This window comes from Planococcus citri, chromosome 2 (assembly GCF_950023065.1).
Source record: "Planococcus citri chromosome 2, ihPlaCitr1.1, whole genome shotgun sequence".
NCBI classification, from domain to species: domain Eukaryota; kingdom Metazoa; phylum Arthropoda; class Insecta; order Hemiptera; family Pseudococcidae; genus Planococcus; species Planococcus citri.
Genome location: NC_088678.1, coordinates 20,524,496 through 20,541,983, shown reverse-complemented (window position 1 = coordinate 20,541,983; position 17,488 = coordinate 20,524,496). Strand labels below are relative to the sequence as shown.

At 35.6% G+C, this 17,488-nt stretch overlaps 1 protein-coding gene across 2 annotated transcripts in view; it reads left to right on the top strand.

Moving 5' to 3' along the window:
* Window positions 1–17,488, top strand: part of dlg1 (discs large 1) — a 91,367-nt gene that overhangs the window by 31,261 nt on the left and 42,618 nt on the right. The gene's annotated exons all lie outside the window — the stretch shown is intronic.

Below are 17,488 nucleotides of genomic sequence, written 5' to 3'. Positions count from 1 at the left end.
GTATAGTAGCTCTTCTTTATCTCTGCCCTCATTATATAGGACTCTTATCATTTTGAAATTCTATTCCACAATGTTCGAAAATTCTACACAGTTATGCCTCAATTGTTGGTGGAGTAATTGTTAATATAATTACTTGTTCGTTCGTTCGTTCGTTCATTTGTTCCATTTTGGGGGGGGGGAATTCACGTTCTTATGAGGAGATGAATATGGCATCTCTAAGAGGCAAAAACAAAATGAGTTGTAAGTAACAGGGTGTCCGCCATGTTGCAAAAGTCGTGAAAAAATCTCAATTTTGAAAATGTCGCTACATTGAAAATAGATCGCGAAAGTCGCAAAAAAAGTCTCGATTTTGAAAATGAGTTACAAAAGTCGAGAAAAAGACGCAATTTTGAAAATGTGTGGCCAAAGTTGAGAAAAAGTTGCAATTTTGAAAATAGGTCGTGAAGTTGCAAAAAATCTAAATTCTGAAAATGGGTCTCAAAAGTTGCAAAAAAGTCTTGATTTCAAAAATTGATCGCAAAAGTCGAAAAAAATGTCGCAATTTTGAAAATAGGACGCAAAAGTTGCAAAAAAGTCTCAATTTTGAAAATGGGTTGCAAAAGTTGCAGAAAAAGCTGCAACTCTGAAAATAGGTCACAATTTTGGAAATGGGTCGAGAAAGTTGAAAAAAGTCACAATATTGAAAATAGGTCGCAAAAATTGAAAATGGGTAGCAAAAGTTGAATAAAAGTCTCGATTTCGAAAATTGATTGCAAAAGTCGAGAAAAGTGTCGCAATATTGAAAATGGGATGCAAAAGTTGCAAAACAGATCTCGATTTTGAAAATGGGTCGCAAAAGTCGAAAAAAAGTCTTTTTTTGAAAATGGGTTGCAACAGTTGCAGAAAAGTCTCAATTTTGAAAATGGGTCGCAAAAGTTGAGAAAAAGCTGCAATTTTGAAAATGGGTCGTGAAAGTCGAAAAAAGTCACAATATTGAAAATGGGTCGCAAAAGTTGCAAATGAATTCAAATTTTGAAAATGGGTAGCAAAAGTTGCAAAAAAGTCTCGATTTTGGAAATTGATCGCAAAAGTCGAGTAAAGTATCGCAATTTTGAAAATAGGGCACAACAGTTGCAAAAAAGTCTCAATTTTAAAAATGGGTCGCAAAAGTTGCAAAAAAGTCTCAATTTTGAAAAAGGATTGCAAAAGTTTCAAAAAAGTCTGAATTTTGAAGATGGGTTGCAAAAGTGGAGAAAAAGTTGCAATTTTGAAAATAGGTCGCAAAAGTTGAAAAAAGTCATAATAAATATTGAAAATGGGTTGAAAATCGAAAAAAAGGTCTCGTCAGGGGTTGAAACTGTTAAAAAGTTAAAAACCCCAAAACCAAAAATGAAGAAAAAACCAAATATAAACAAGCTAGGTCACAGGTGACCTGGCAACAGGTTCCCTGTGTACAGGTAAAATAATGTTCCATAAATTGAAAAAAACAAACAAAAAAAAACTTCGACCAATACAATTATTGAATCCGTGATGCCTTGTGACTTAAGCTGACTTCCACCAATGCGAAAAATGAAAAGTTGATTCACATAGTACAACTCCAGAGTGCGTTGTTGTAGATTAAAGAAACTGAAGAATCGGAAAGTGACTTGGCAAGCACAAAGGTGTCTTATGTTGTAGCATAATACGCAACACCTAAGATACCTTTCTAAATAACATGACGCACTGGAAAATTATCCTTGGTGATTTTAATAGGGTTTCCCGAGGCGTGGCTAGGGGGAACCCTAAAAATTTTTACTTAATTTAAATTATCAAAAATGTCAAAATATGTGTAATGTTTTGACATTTTATGCATTAATTGACTAGTAGAAAATATGAATACAATATTTAATAATACTAATACTACTTAAAATTAGGCGGCATAATGCAATAATTGGCAGAAGAAAAAACCTGAAAACTGAAACCAAAAACCCAAAACCAAATAAAAGTAGCAAAAAACTGTAAACCAAAAACCAATTATCAAAAGGTGAAAACTGAACTGAAACCAAAAACCAAAAATCAATTTTTTAACAGTTTCAACTCCTGAAAGGTCTTGATTTTGAAAATGGGTTGCAAAAGTTGCAAAAAAATCTCAATTTCGAAAAAAGGTCGCAAAGGTTGCAAAAAAGTCTCAATTTTGAAAATGGGTCTCAAAAGTTGAGAAAAAGCTGCAATTTTGAAAATGGGTCGCGAAAGTCAAAAAAAGTCACAATTTTAGAAATGGGTCGCGAATGTCGAAAACAGTCGCAAACATAGGTCGCGAAAGTCGAAAAAAGTCACAATATTGAAAATGGGTCGCAAAAGTTGTAAAAAAGTCTCAATTTTGAAAATGGGTCTCAAAAGTTGAGAAAAAGTTGCAATTTCTAAAATAGGTCCCAAAAGTTGAGAAAAAGTTGCAATTTTGAAAATGGGTCGCGAAAGTCAAAAAAAGTCACAATTTTAGAAATGGGTCGCAAACGTTGAAAAAAGTCGCAATCTTGGAAATGGGTCGCAAAAGTCAGAAAAAGTCACAATATTGAAAATGGGTCGCAAAAGTTTCAAAAAAGTCTCAATTTTGAAGATGGGTCGCAAAAGTCGAGGAAAAGGTCTAAATTTTGAAAATGGGTCGCCGAAGTCGAGAAAAAGTCTCGGTTTTGAAAATGGGTCGCAAAAGTCGAGAAAATGGTCGCAAAAGTCGAGAAAATGGTCGCAATTTTGAAAATGGGTCTCAGAAGTTGCAAAAAAGTCTCAATTTTTAAAATGGACTGCAAAAGTTGTAATAAAATTTGCAATTTTAATGATAAGTCGCGAAAGACGCGATTTTGAAAATAGGTCGCAAAAGTCGCAAAAAAGTGATTTTTACCAAAAATCGTTAAAAATAAGGTGCTAAAAATCGTTCTGATTTAAAAATGTTGTTTTCAAGTTTTCTTCATAATATTGTTTTAGTACAGAATTATGTATTTCATACATTTTTTTGTCACTTTGAATGTTGGTCAAAAATTCCCCCCCCCCCCAAAAAAAAATTGAACTTTCTTGGAAACTCAGTTTTTTTTCTCGTTGAAACAGTGGAGGGGGGTCTGAAAAAATGTCGCGTAAAGTCGCGATTTTTGAATATCAAATTTTGGTAGGCACCCTGTTAATTATTGCAGTTGTGATGGTGTCCGATAAGAGAGTGAGGTGAGGTGGAATTGGTGAAATGAAGAATGAAAAATACTCTCTACCACGTAAATTTGTCTTTAAAATTTCAGCTTCCCTCACCCCCACTCCATAGCTCCCTCAGGCGAGTCATATCAAAGGGCTTTCTTACAAAAATGAAATTTTATCGCAACGACAAGTTTATCGGATAAAATCAGGTTTAAAAATTTCCACTTTTTTTCTACGAACGAGAAAGGCGTAAAGAAAATGAATCCTCTCGATGGCTATGAGAAAATATTCGTTTTGGTTACTGCTGGAAAAGGAAAGAAACCGAAAAAAAATGAAAAAAAATGAAGCATTAAAAGTTTGCACAAATAAGCGGATTGGCTTCGCTGCGCAAGTTGATGATAGGGTGGGGGCGAGGGGGGGGGGTGAATCGACGAACAAATTAATGTTTGTGACACACGATGAAGACGGCTACGAAGACGACGATGAAAAAGGGGTGTAAATTTTTCGCCGGTAAAAATTATCGTCGTCGTTGCCCCGACTACTGGCATTGAAAAAAAAAGTAAAAAAACGAAGGGCACGTTGAAGACAATAAAGAGGAAAATTTCACCAAGATAAGTTGGGCGTTTTCTGTCTTTCTTCTTACCGCTTTCTTTTTCTTTTTCTCGCTCGCGCTTTTTTTTTTTTTTTTTAGATTTAATTTATAGTACATTTTCTCACATTACAATGTCTCGGAGTGAAAGGACCGTGGGCTAGGGAGGGTCGCGGCGGTGGCAATTTTTCGATTCGGTTGAGAAAAGGGAAGTGAAAGTGAGGAAAATAAAAAATACCGGGTAGTTTTCTTCTCGGGTTGGTGTTTTTTCTAAGGAGTCATTCCGGCGTAATTTTTCTTCGCCTGTGTAATCAACTTAATGGGTAATAATTTGCATTTTCGGGTCGATAAAAAAGATATGTATTGTGGAAGCCAAGTTTTCCCGCAGCGAGAACAGAGCAGGATGCGATGGGAAGCGGAGAGGAATCTTAATTATAATTGAAATATAAATCCAAACGCGCGTAGCCCATTCGAGTTTGTCGGCTTTTCACGTGTAATAAAATTTTCTCCAAGTTGGGGACACGGACAAGGTGCCCAACAGGCAATATAGTGAATTGCTATACGTGTCGAGAGGAGAGATAGAGATAGAGAGAGAGACAGAGCAGCGATTTGCAACGTCCAGGCTTATGGTTTACGTTAAATTCATCTGCACTGTGCTAACGTAAGACTGGCGCGCTTAATGGTTGCTATGGAGATTGCGTCGATGAGGGGGCTCGTTTCGTTGCCAATGTACCCGTTGTCGATGTAACATGCGTGTGATACCCGGGCCCCCTTTCAACCCCCTAGTAAAGATGGGAGGTAGGTAAACTGTGTGGCGTAACTCGTTCTTTTTCTCGTTTGGTTTTTTTTCTCTCTCTCTCTCTCTAACCGTCCAAAATTTCTCGAAAGGAGTCAATTTTGGGCTACGATCGAGTGCAGCTCCCCCATTCGTCGATTTTCTCCTAACCCTTTATCGTGGGATGTATACAAGGTACATATTTCTGTTCTCGATTCCGCCCTCTATAAAATGGAGGTCAACATTTTTCAATGCCAACTCGACGTTGTGTAGTAATAAGCAGCCAACGTGTGCAAAAAAACGCGCAATATCTACGAATGATGGATATAAAAAAACCCCTCATGTATTCTGATAAGGTAGGGGGAAAAAAATAAGGGATGAAAATATACCACGACGAGATTTTCTCACACGAGCTCGACGTGTTTTCTTTGCTCGAAGGTTAAGAAAGGCGAGATGATAAAAAATACAAGAAGGAATTTATTCGAACCGAGTCTAGACCGTTCGCCATTCAAGTGTTTCTTCATTGATAAAAACCAAGACACGATTTTCAATTATATCGATAGGTCGTCTTCTTGTACGGGGTTTTGTCGTCTTGCTTTGCTGGTCGACGTACTCTAAATATGCACAAAGGGATGGAAACTTTGACGCCTGTATCAATGAACATCGTGTACAATTGTTTGTAGAAAACCAAGCCATTTGTTCGTATTCTCCAAAAAGGTTTGTTTATGCGAATGGTTTCCAAAGAAACCGATCAGTTAAAAGGCCTATGATTTTACTACCGCCACTATAAACGTATTGTCGCCGATGGCAATGGCAGCTTGTCCAGAGCGTTGTTAAAGTACATAGATCACTCGATGATAAGGGGTTTTGTTGCTGACCGCTGAAAAGGGTTACAGTGTATACAATTTGTCTACGTGTAGTGTGCTGTGTACTGTGTTAGCCATCTTACCTACACGTAGGTCTAGGTATACTTTAGTGATGGATATCGTTGTTTCGATAATTCACGCCGCCAAGTTTTCTTACCAGGAGAACGGGGGTGAAGGGGAAGGAAAAGTGTCGATAGAAATAACAAATGGATTTTTCTTCGGGCTATAGTCGAGTTGATATAAAGTACCATGTTGATGTTCAAGTTGATAAAAGTGACACGTGTAAAAGAATTAGTTGCGAAATAAAGTGGGAAAATTGCCTAGTGTTTCACTATACCTACTAGAGCATATTACTGAAATTTCCCCCCTCAAGTTGTCCATTTTGTAAATTGATCCAAAAGAAATTTGGAAAAGTGGCCAAAATACAGCGTTGGGCGAAATTTCAGATTGTCGATTTCATTTTTTCAAACATTCACGTTGGAAAAATTTTTCAAGATTTGAATATTCTGTCATATTTTTATTATTTAAAATAACTTCAAAATTTACGAAAAAATCGATGAGAACTGTTTCAAGAAATTTGGAAAAAAATTCTATTTGAGTATACCTAGGTTTGAATTTTTTCGATTTTTAAAAATTTGTATGTACTTACTTGTAAAACAAATTGTTGGCGAAATTCGATAAATTCTTGAGGTATTGTCAGATCTTCAAAAACTTGGAAAAAATTCATAATTTCTTGACATTTGAAGTTGGATTGATAAGAGAAGGCCTTTAAAAACTTGAAAAATTGCGATGAATTCTCTTGATATTAAGATGTCAGATTTTTGAAAAAAAATTGAGAAACATTAGGATTAATTTTCAACTCTTTATTTTGGATTTTTAATTTTTTTTGAGATTTTAACGATGTTTTTAATTTTTTCTCAATTTTTGATAATTGTTTGTAGTTTTTTAACAATATTTTTACTAGGTATTTGTGTTTAGAAAAGATTTCAACAATATTCTATGGAAATTTGACTGTTTGTTCATTTTTTTTTTACTCACTACTTTTTTTGATAAAATTAGCCAAAATGACTAAATTGTATTAAAATATCGCATTCGCATATTATATTCGTTAAACACATGTATTTAAGACCATTTCAGCTCAAAGTTTGAAAAAATTCACTTTAGAACTTTTTTCAGGGGTTCTCAAAGTTCGCCACCCTCAAAAGTAATCTGCAACAATGAGGTCAAAAATTGACTTGAAATAAAAATTCAAGCATGCCAGTCGATTAAGAAGTAAAATGTAACATATTTGCCGCAAACCGTACCTCGATAGCTTTTCATGGTTTCCCAAAATATGGACCTCAAAAAAAAGTCAAAAATTGAATTTTTCGATATGAGCCAAGTTGATGAGGGGGTTGCAAATGATATCAATTGAACTTACTACTAGTAGCAATAAACCATGAAAAGGGCATTAGGGTGGCTCGACGGGAAGGGGGTCAAAAAAGGGGGTTCCAAAATTTTCAAAAATAGAAATACCCCCACCACAACCCCCAAAAAGGTCAAAAATGAAAAAAGCGTTACGTGCCGCATTGCTTACCCTTGAAGCAACATATATTGGCTACTTTTAATTTTTTACATTTTTGAGCAGTGGTTCTAAAAATTTTTGAAATTTTCAACTTTGGGGCCACCCCACAGCCCCCCTATGGGTTCCCCTGGGAAAATATCACCTGATATTAATAATAGAGACCATCCCCTATAAGAAAAGGCCATCCAAGTCTCGAAGTAGCGAGGGGCACGAAAATGGCCAAAATGACCCTCCTTCTTTTGTTGAAATTAGTGATTTTGTCGTGTTTTTGATGGTTTTACGTGTGTTTAGAAAAGGTTTAAAGGATACTTTATGCAATTATTGATAACTTTTTTGCTTTTTACGAAGATTTTAACCAGTTTTTGGTCGTTTTCATCAACTTTGATGCTTTTTTTGCGTAGAATCATTTTCTGATTTTTCCAGCATTTTAAAATCTAAATTATGTTAAACTTTGCTGAAATTTCATCATTTTATATTAATTTGCATTTTGCTGAATTAAACCAAAGTTTGTTCAATTTAGTTCAATATTTTAATCCTTTTTTGTGTTTTTCCCCATTTCATTTGGTTTTTAGCTCTTTTTAATGCAATTTTTGCAAAATGTTACCAGATTCTTTTCGATTTTTAGTTATTTATCTTATGGTGTTTTTAATGTTTTATTTGAGTTTAATTGAGTTTTCAACGATGTTTCGTAATACCATTTTCTGCTATAGGTATGTTTTGTCAAACTTGTCGAAAATCTCTTCAGTTTTTGTTGACTTCTATCGATTTTATTACTTTTTTTAGCGTTTAATTACAGTTTGAACATGTTTCTATAATTACATTTTATGCAATTTTACTAAATTTGATCAATTTTTGATGATTTACAATCATTTTAAAAATGCCATAATTATCATCTTCAAGCTAAAATCATATCCTTGATTTAAAACTTTCCTCTCATAGAAGACTCTGCAGCCATGTCTGTTTTTCATCAAAAATTAAATTAAATCAAAATTCATAGTAGGTACCTCAACTTCCCCTCTTCCTTTCAACTGTCTACACCAATCTAAATTGCCCCAAATTTTTTCAACATTTTTGAGACACCTTGTTGCATAATTTTTTTCGAATTGAATAGGTCAGTCGAGGCAACAACCTACTCGTTTTTCAAATTTTGGCACTTTTCAAACTCTTCCCCTCCCTCCCAACTCACCCTGAGTCTCAAATGTTTCTACTTTTAATTTTTCAATTTTTGACGATTTTTTTTTTGCTAATGGTGGAAATAGTCCTTTGGTAGGTACATTGATTTATTCTAAAGAGCAAATCTTGAAACGAAAATTTTACGAGATTAGAAAATTTTCGATTTTTAAGGTCGAAAAGAAGGTCTGTGACTTCAAGCATTTTTTTTTTCTTTCTTCGTCGAAAGAAGAAGCGTGGGAAATAAGAGGAATAATAGAGAAGTGGGTGTTTTCTCGAAACATATTTTCTTCGCTATTTTTCTCATGGAAATATTCTCGAAATTCTCCAAAAGTATTCACTTTCTTTTCAACTCGATCTGTTCTGCACAATTTTTTCCTGCATTCCCTCGTTCGTCTTGTAAAAAGGTCAAATTCTTTCGAATCTTTTACTGCTATTGTTATACTGGTTCTTTTTTCACTTCGGTATGTGGTAGGTGCCAGGTGCCCCTCCTTAGCTCGATTCCACTTTCAAAATTCGTAACGAAAGTTAACTATACGTAAAGAAAGGGTAGTCGCAGTCTCCACCTCGGTACAAGAATTTTGCTCTACGTAAGTGTTGTAAATGTACGAGCGAGAGGATGATAAGGAGGGAGGGAGGGAGAAAAAGTACGTTCCACTTCTAAGCATTACGTACACGTTCCAATTTTTTTTTCTCGTGCTTTGTGCCCTTCAGTGTAATAAACAACGACGAAATACGTATTTCGATTTTTTTAATTCGTTACTCTTCTCCTTGCTCGTGTTCTAAGGTTGTCTTTCTTATTTTCATGGCGCGCAGTTCAAACGCACGCGTAAGATTCAACGTTTTATTCCAGTTATGCTTTTTTTTCTCTCTCTCTTACTTAAGTAAAAAGAAGAAGAAAACTCGAAAATTATATTTTTTATACAAAAATGAAAAATACCGCGCGAAAGAAGACGCGACGTCGACGTCGACGAAGAGTTATATAGCATACACGAGTGTTGGTGGAAAAAAATAGAGAAAGACTGCTTAAAAGAAAAAGAAATGTCGAGAAATAGCGTCAGCGAAGTTACAAGGGAGGGTGAAAGGGGTACATACGTATAATTTGTAGGGTAATATCGTATACAGTTACGACGTTATACGTATTCGTTCTCGTTATAATATAGGTAGGTATCTAGCTACCTACTCATTTTCCAACTTCTCGTCTCGATGTATAAAGTATCCTATCCCTCTTATTATTCTTGAACTCAGCGTGGAAAGGATGTCGAAATTATACGCGAACTTAAAATTTATATAGAAAAGATCAAAAGAGTTGTTTAAAATTGATATGGATATTTGATATGTTTTTTCTATGTGTGCGTGTGTTCTGTGACGAGACGACGACGTATCGTTGAATAACGACGATGATGATGATGGTGATGGCTCGTATCGTTCTGAAGATGAGAGGCGTTAGATGAGACGTTCTTTTAGAAACAATATCATCTCAACTTTACAATGTCTTATTAGGTACTTTTATACAGCGATAATTCTGTTTTGTAAGCGAGTCCGTGAACTTACGAGGATGTATATTTTCGAATGATGGATACGAATTTTTTCATTAGCCCACTGAATGAAAGAAAAGTCAAAAAATCAAAAATTTGTTCAAAAAATCAGAAAAATGAAAAAATTGAAATACCTACTTGCCTACAAATTAAAAAAAATTCCTCGCAGTTTCAAGTTGAGTATTTAATTTTGTTTTATTTGGAGGGGGATTTTCATTTACATAGTAAAAATCTGAAAAATAGGTCATGAAAATCATGATTTTTTGCCTGGGAATTTTGTTAGACACCCTGAAAGAGTTGACAAAAAAACTTAAATTTGGTTTGAACCTTATTTTTGATCTCCCGAATTCGTTCGTTTTGGTTTCGTGTCATTCTGTAGCCTCCAGTGCATTTTCATCCACGATTCGTGAACACGTGAACGTAAAAGTTTAATATTGAGTGACAGATATTTTTGAAAAATGAAACGAAAGTTGATGTTGTTTGAGAACAGGTGGTGAGGGGGGGGGTCAAATTATTAATTTTTTTGTGCATTATTCAAAAATGAAGATTGAGAGTAGAAGGATAATTTATCAAACGATAATTAAACCTGTATCGACATAGGGGATACATTTATGGTGATGTGCTAAAGCATCAAATTATAAAATCATCCAAACTGTTCAAAACAAAACTCCCCGAACAATTATGGTGCAAGATGGTTTCATTGGTTTCAGACCAATGAAGCACTACATAAGGATCTTGAGATAAAATGGGTAGATGAAGTTGTTAGAGAAAAGTGGCCCTCAAAACGCACATTAGTGATTAAAATGTGACTTGGAAAGATTTCCTGAGTCGTAGTTCAGGGTGTCTACAGCACGAAAAAAGTACGAATTTACGAAAAAAGCACGAAATTTGGAAATGACCCAAAAAAGTACGAAAAACTGCTCAAAATGTACGAAATTTACGAAATTTGTACGAAATTTTGAAAAGATTTAAATGTTAATTTGCTGACAAAATTACCATAATGTATCCTCAAAATTTTTATTTTTTTCAAAAGCTTTTGCCCTCGCTTCGCTCGGGCTAAATTATTATTTTCCATATTTTCTTAAATTATTTGTTGTGTTTGGAAAGTAGCTAGTTTTAAACAAACTTTTTAAAATGTCATTGGTGGAAAAACTGGATTTTTCACATTTAAATTACTACTGTTTCGCTTCTTGAAACTACAAATTTAGAAACGCTTTTGCCCAATTTGGTGCTTTTTTTCCGCTTGTAATTTCAAAAAACCATTGATAAAATTGAAAAAATTGAGATAAGAAAAACAGAATTTCTTACATTAAAATTGATATTGTTCTGCTTTTCGAATTACAATTTTCTAAAGCTTTTGTCCTCGCTTAGCTTGAGATTGTTTTCTTTTCTTTTTCAAAATTGAAATTATTTTTAAAAAATCGTCAACAAAGTATTCAATTTTTAAAGTTTCAAAGTAAAAAATGAAATTCTTGCACACCTACTTCTCAAAATACAATTTTTCAATAGTTTTCGCCTTCACTTGGACCTGTTCTCTGACTTTTTTCTTATCAAAATTAACGTCCTTAAAACATCTTTCCAATCTAAAATTTTATAAAGCAAAAAACGAACTCCTTGCATTAAAAAACATTGTTTTTTTATAGTTCTCTCGAAATACGAATTTTCCAAAGTTTTTGCCCTCGCCTCGCTCGGGCCTTTCCTCTTTTTTTTCAAAGTCTCGTTTTCAAGTCTTTTGAAATCAAATTTTCAAAAACTTTCGCCCTTGCTTCGCTCGGCCCAATTTTTTTCTTCTTTTAAAATTGGAGAAAAATCACTTTTGGGCCCCCAAAAATTCAGAAAATGAACATTTTTGTAAGTCTTATTGAATATGATATCAATTAGCAAAATGGGACCCAGACCACACCGCTCAGAACGTTGAAATTTTGATTTTTGTAGCCGAAATGACATGATACACCCCCCTCTCTCCAATGTACCTACGAAGTATAGGTAACTGCTAAAAATATAGTGTACGAAAAAAATATGATAAAAGTACGAAAAAGGTACGAAATTTTGTTTTTTGGATTTAGTAGACACCCTGTAGTTGCTCACCTGCACATTTTGAAATTTTTTTATGCTTTTTAAAAAAAAAAAAAAAAATCAAACCAAAAATATACAACTAAAAATTTATTTTTGCAGGATAATGATTGGCCATTCAATTTTTACCATCAATTCATGCAAATTTTGTGCTATTTTGCAAAAATCAAAATCTTATTTTACAAGAGTTGGTAGTGTACATATAAAAAGTAAGGTTCCCTATCCCTATTTTACCACTGCCCTCGGTTTAACCCAAAATTAATGCGCTTTGGAGGTGGTAAATATGCGTCCTTTGGATTTCATTTGAGACTAATGCCAGATTTCTAGCATTTATGAAAGTTGTATTTTTGCACATTTAATCATAAAGTTTCCCATTTTAGTTATGTTCATAATGAAGTACATACATGCATACTTTGTGGTATCACCTAATTTTTGAAATTTGATGGTAAAACTCCAACTGAAATTCATCCACAGTTGACCCAGAAGTAGGGATATGTGTGTAAGTGGTGGTCTTTGGTCGGTGAAAGGGCCACAAAGTTGAAAGATAAGGAGGTACTCAGGTCACCTCCTAAGACTGACAGATGCACTTGTGCTAAAATAGTTAGAAAGAACCTCAGAATTACTACCTATACCTGATTTGTAGGGTAATTATAATTTACTGGTGATATCAACGAGATAAGGCAACACCAACATAAAGGATGTTAGCCCAATTACCCAATTCGGCATAAAGGTACAGGTTGATTTTTACGCAATACCACCATGAGTGGTTATACGACTCAATAATGATGATGATGATGATGATGATGATGATGATGATGTGTTATTCACAGTTACTCACCACACAGAGGGAAATAAGTAGGTAAATAGCAATAGGTATTAAAAATTGTGCACTTTACTTCCTGGTTAGATGCTAATTTTTAGAAGCAGGTATCTTAAAACTTGTGCTAAGATGTGTTATCAATGTTAATGTTATCAATCGTTTAATCTTATTAAAATTGTTTGGTCCTGATCTTTTATATCTATGTTATTACATAGAAATTTCATCGGTTATTGTGATCAAAGCCAGGGTTGTTATACTGGTATTACCAGATACCAAAATACTGGGGATTTGTCCCGGTATTTGGGTGGTATTCCCAATACCAGCAGTTACCAATGGAAACTGATATGTCTTCCCAGTATACCAATACCATATACTGGGAATAATTGGATTTTTCCCAGTTTACCAATACCGCATACCAAGTTCTGTAATGAGGGTACCAAATACCAAGTACCAATACCAATGCCAAAATCATAGATACCAAATCGTCGCCTTAGTTGCAAAACCTTGTATCTCCAACTCTTGAGATCACACCTTGTGTAAACCGTTCTTTTTGGACTGTAGCGCTCCCTATGGGACTTGAACGCTCAACTAAAAGCTAGGTAAGAGAGGGTGGTTCCCCTCTGTTATCTATCTTTTAGTTGAGCATTCAAGTCCAATAGGGAGCGCTACAGTGCAAAAAGAACGGTTTACACAAGGTGTGATCTCACGAGTTGGAGATACGAGGTTTTGCAACTAAGGCGACGAAATACCAATACCAATGCAGGGAACATGAATACCAAGTACCCAATACCAGAACTCAATATGGGATACCCATTACCAAATACCGGTATCAGATATTAACTGCTGCATACCGTCGTCGTCGTCGTCGTCGTCGTCGTCGTAGTCACGCTCCTTTACAGGAGATAGCGTATACTTCCATCTATATCAGCTGGTTTCTAGCGTATCTGATAGTTTCTTTCAGGGTCTTACAGGGAGAGTTGGCCGGTGAGTTTGTTATATACATCTCCGATCGTTTCCTCCCTCTTGTAGTTCTTCCTTGAATTTTCCCCTGTACCGCTAGCATGAAAATACCGTTTTCTCGTATTTTATGAGCTAGATACTTTAGCTTTCTGTTCTTTATATCTTCTACTACGACTTTCCGCTCCTCTCCTATTCTTGCTAATACTTCCTGGTTGGTGATGAAGTCCTTCCATGAGATCAGTAGTAGCCTTCGATAGCACCACATCTCAAAAGCAGATATTTTCTTCTCGCTTTCTGCACTCATGGTCCATGTTTCACAGGAATACTTCAGAACGGTCCATAAGTAGCATCGCATAATTCTCTTTCTCAGAGCTAGACTCATCGTTCGATTTCCCAGCACATTGGCTAGGTTGTTAAAGGCGCTTTTTTCCATTCCAATCCGTGATTTAATTTCTTTATGATCTCTACCATCATTGTTTATCAGCGCTCCAAGGTATCTGAACTGATTTACATTTTCAATTTCTTGAGTTCCAATGTTGATTTTGACCTCTTTGAAGTCTCCTTTTGTAAATCTCATCACCTTGGTCTTGCCTGCATTTATCTTCATTCCATATTTTAATCCAGCACTGTTGATTTGGTTGATCATTTTCTGCATCTGCGCTTCTGTTTCAGCAAGGATCACTTTGTCGTCTGCGTAGCTTATTTCATTTATTCTCTTGCCGTTGATCTTGAATCCAGTTTGTTTGATTCGCGCTTCTCTCATTATTTCTTCTACGTACACGTTGAACAGCTTAGGTGAGAGGGGGCATCCTTGTCTCAAACCTCTCTTTATACCACATCTATTCCCCGAGTACTCAGTTCCAAACTTGATGTTTGCGCTCTGCTCCCAGTACAAGTTCTTGATTATCCGCAGGTCTTTGTCATTGATATTGTATTTCTTCAGGATCTCCAGCATCCTCTCATGGTTGACACGATCAAATGCTTTTTCATAGTCGACGAAGCAAGCAATAATTTCCCTGTTTGCATTCAGTGCTCTTTGGATGATCACTTTCAGCAGGGCGATTGCGTCTCTCGTCCCTTTTTTTGCTACAAAGCCATATTGTGTTTTGCTTAGATTTTCATCTATCTTCTTTTCAATTCTGGCATTTATGATGGATAGTAGTAGCTTTAGAGCATGGCTCATTAATGCGATGGTTCTATATTCAGAGCATTTTTGCGAGTTATTTTTCTTCAGTATTGGTACAAAATTTGCTGCTTTGAAGTCCTTAGGCATACCAATACCACGTAATTTACTGGTACTGTACCAGTATCTGTAATGTAATATTCAAAAAAAAAAATTTATATTATGGAATTTGTTAAGGGTTTATGGTGCTGGTGGAGCTTGTATTTCACTGGGGAGAGGATAAAAGACAATACAAGATTTTTAGGTTGATTTTGTACTAATTATTTCACAAAAATGCTGGTAAAACTATTACTAGAGACTGCTTGAGTGACAATTTTTTTAAAAAATTGGTTTGAAACCAAAATGTGCCCCTATTAGTATGTTTTTATTGAATTTTCGTCACCTAGAGGAACCCTCCCCACCACAAGTCGCGCTGATTTTTGAAGAAAAAGAAATTATTTGCTTCACTATTAACGGACCAGATACCCAAAAACCGGGGATTATCCGCGCTATTGGTACGGTATTCCCAATACCAGAAGATACCAGTAAAAATGGTTCATCTTCCCAGTGTACCAATACCATGTACCAAGTTCTATATGAGGGTACCAAATACCAATACCAAAATTATAGATACCAAATGCTAAATACCAATACCAATACTACTATTTATCAGGGTTGTGCCGTAGAATACACATGGACATTCTACACATAGAATAGCACATGTAGAATAGCCTGGGAAAAATGTAAAATGCGTAGAATATGCGTATAAAATGAATGTGCAGACAGGTTTTTTTTTGAAAAACTCTATTTTTTCATTTTTTCCATAATTTATTTTATAATTAGGTTAAGTACATAATCAAAAAGAAGAAATTCCAATTTTACATTTCCAATTTCATTTGCTGAACAAAATAGTTGCACTTTCATTTTTCAAAGCGCATTTTTGATAAATAAACAATTTTTTTAGCTCTCAGATTGGTGATTTTGTCGCATTCTACGCATTTTACATTGTATTTTACTCATTCTACACATTCTACGCATATTCTACGCATTTTACACATTCTACATCAAATTTAACGCATTCTACACCAAAATGTAGAATAGGTTATTCTACGCGTAGATACCCAACCCTGCTATTTATCTATACCGATACCATATACCAATCCCCAATACCACAATTATTCAACAATACCAATACCATATACCGATCCCATGTACCAATCCCATGCACCACAATTTTTTTGGTATACCCGGTTACCGCAGTACATACCGTGGTATGGTATAACAACCCTCATCAAAGCATCGGATAATGATATCATTTTAAGCTGATTTTGATGGGATTTTTTGTGTTCTTACATAATTTTAAAATGTTTTTAACACTTTTTCACGTTGTTTTTGCTTAATTTTTCTAAAATTTCAGAAGTTTTTTCTAACTGACGTATTTTCAATACTTTTTTCTAATTTCAAGTTTTAACCAATTTTCAACACTTTTTCTGGCAATTTTTACAAAATTTCAGTTCAATGACTGTTAACACACTTTTTAGAGGTAGAATGTGTTTGTAAACTATGCCCAAACAAACACTGTAAAAATTTTTGTCCAAAAAATTCACTTTTTTTCAATTGGTTTGTGTTATCAGCCGCTTAATGTTATCAAATTGGGCTGGGACAAACGTGATAACCTGATAACATTAGGCGGCTTTCACTGTATGTCAAAAAAAGCTGAAAGTATGTAGTTTCCAAAAATATTTTTGTTTTTATTTTATCGTGTTTTTTTTTTGGAGAGCCACCCTGTGAGACTCTTATCCCCTGGTTTGAAAAAAAAAGAATAAAATTTACTTCTGAGTGACCGACAAGTTCCCTGGTTAGAGGTCCTGTCAAAGTTGTGCTTTTTAGTTTTGAAATTTTGTTAGACACTCAGTAAGTGTATATTGGTGTAACATGGGTATCCTTGTGTACTGTGTACGTCGTGTTATGCTTTTGCTCGCTTCTCTCGTTGTGTATTCGAAATCAAAAGCCCGAAAGGTGCTCGTTTGCGGTGAGAAAACGTGCGGCATGGCTGCAGAAGTAAAGCAAAAGAGTAGGTAAACTTGTACGTATGTGTGTGTCGGTACTGTTGGTACGAAAGGTATTGTAGAGGAGGTACAGCATAGCTTACACGTAGGTTATATGGAGGTATACCATATTATGCATGTATATATGAAGAGAGGAAATACTGCGGCGGCACATTATTCTGTCGACTTTTGTGAAAGGATGCGAACCTCTACTCCTGACTCCTCGTTACACACGTATGGGTGTTCGGTGTTCGTTGAAATATTCTAATTAACTGTCGAGAGTTTGCTAAAACGCGACCATGAGAGTGAGAGATGCCAGAATGCGCTGCGCTGGTAACGCGAGCAAAAAGGACAGAACGAGAAAAAGAGATGAATGTGTATGGCCTATTTACATACAGTGTATGACGAATTCCATGAATGAAAATTTCACGACGGAGCGGAGTAGTCAGAGGGGAGGGAGGGTTTGGTGGCGGCCAAAAAGAGCGTGGTTTCGATGTACGTATACGTACTAGTTTGCCTTTTGGAAAAAGCTCAAGAAGGGGCGGGGGTACTGTCGTTTTGGGTTACGTGGCTAGGGGGGAGGGGGAGCGGGTGGCAAGCGCACGATAAACGAATTTCGCGACGAGAGCTGAGCTGATTCGTTCACGAACGAGGCTGCCACAGCGTGGAGCGTGAGAGGTTGGGTGGTGGGTGTTCTAAGAGAATAATACGGTATAGTACAAGTCGAACGAACGAACTGCAGCAGTTGAAGTTGAACTTTCGAACGAGAGTAAGAGAGCGCCACA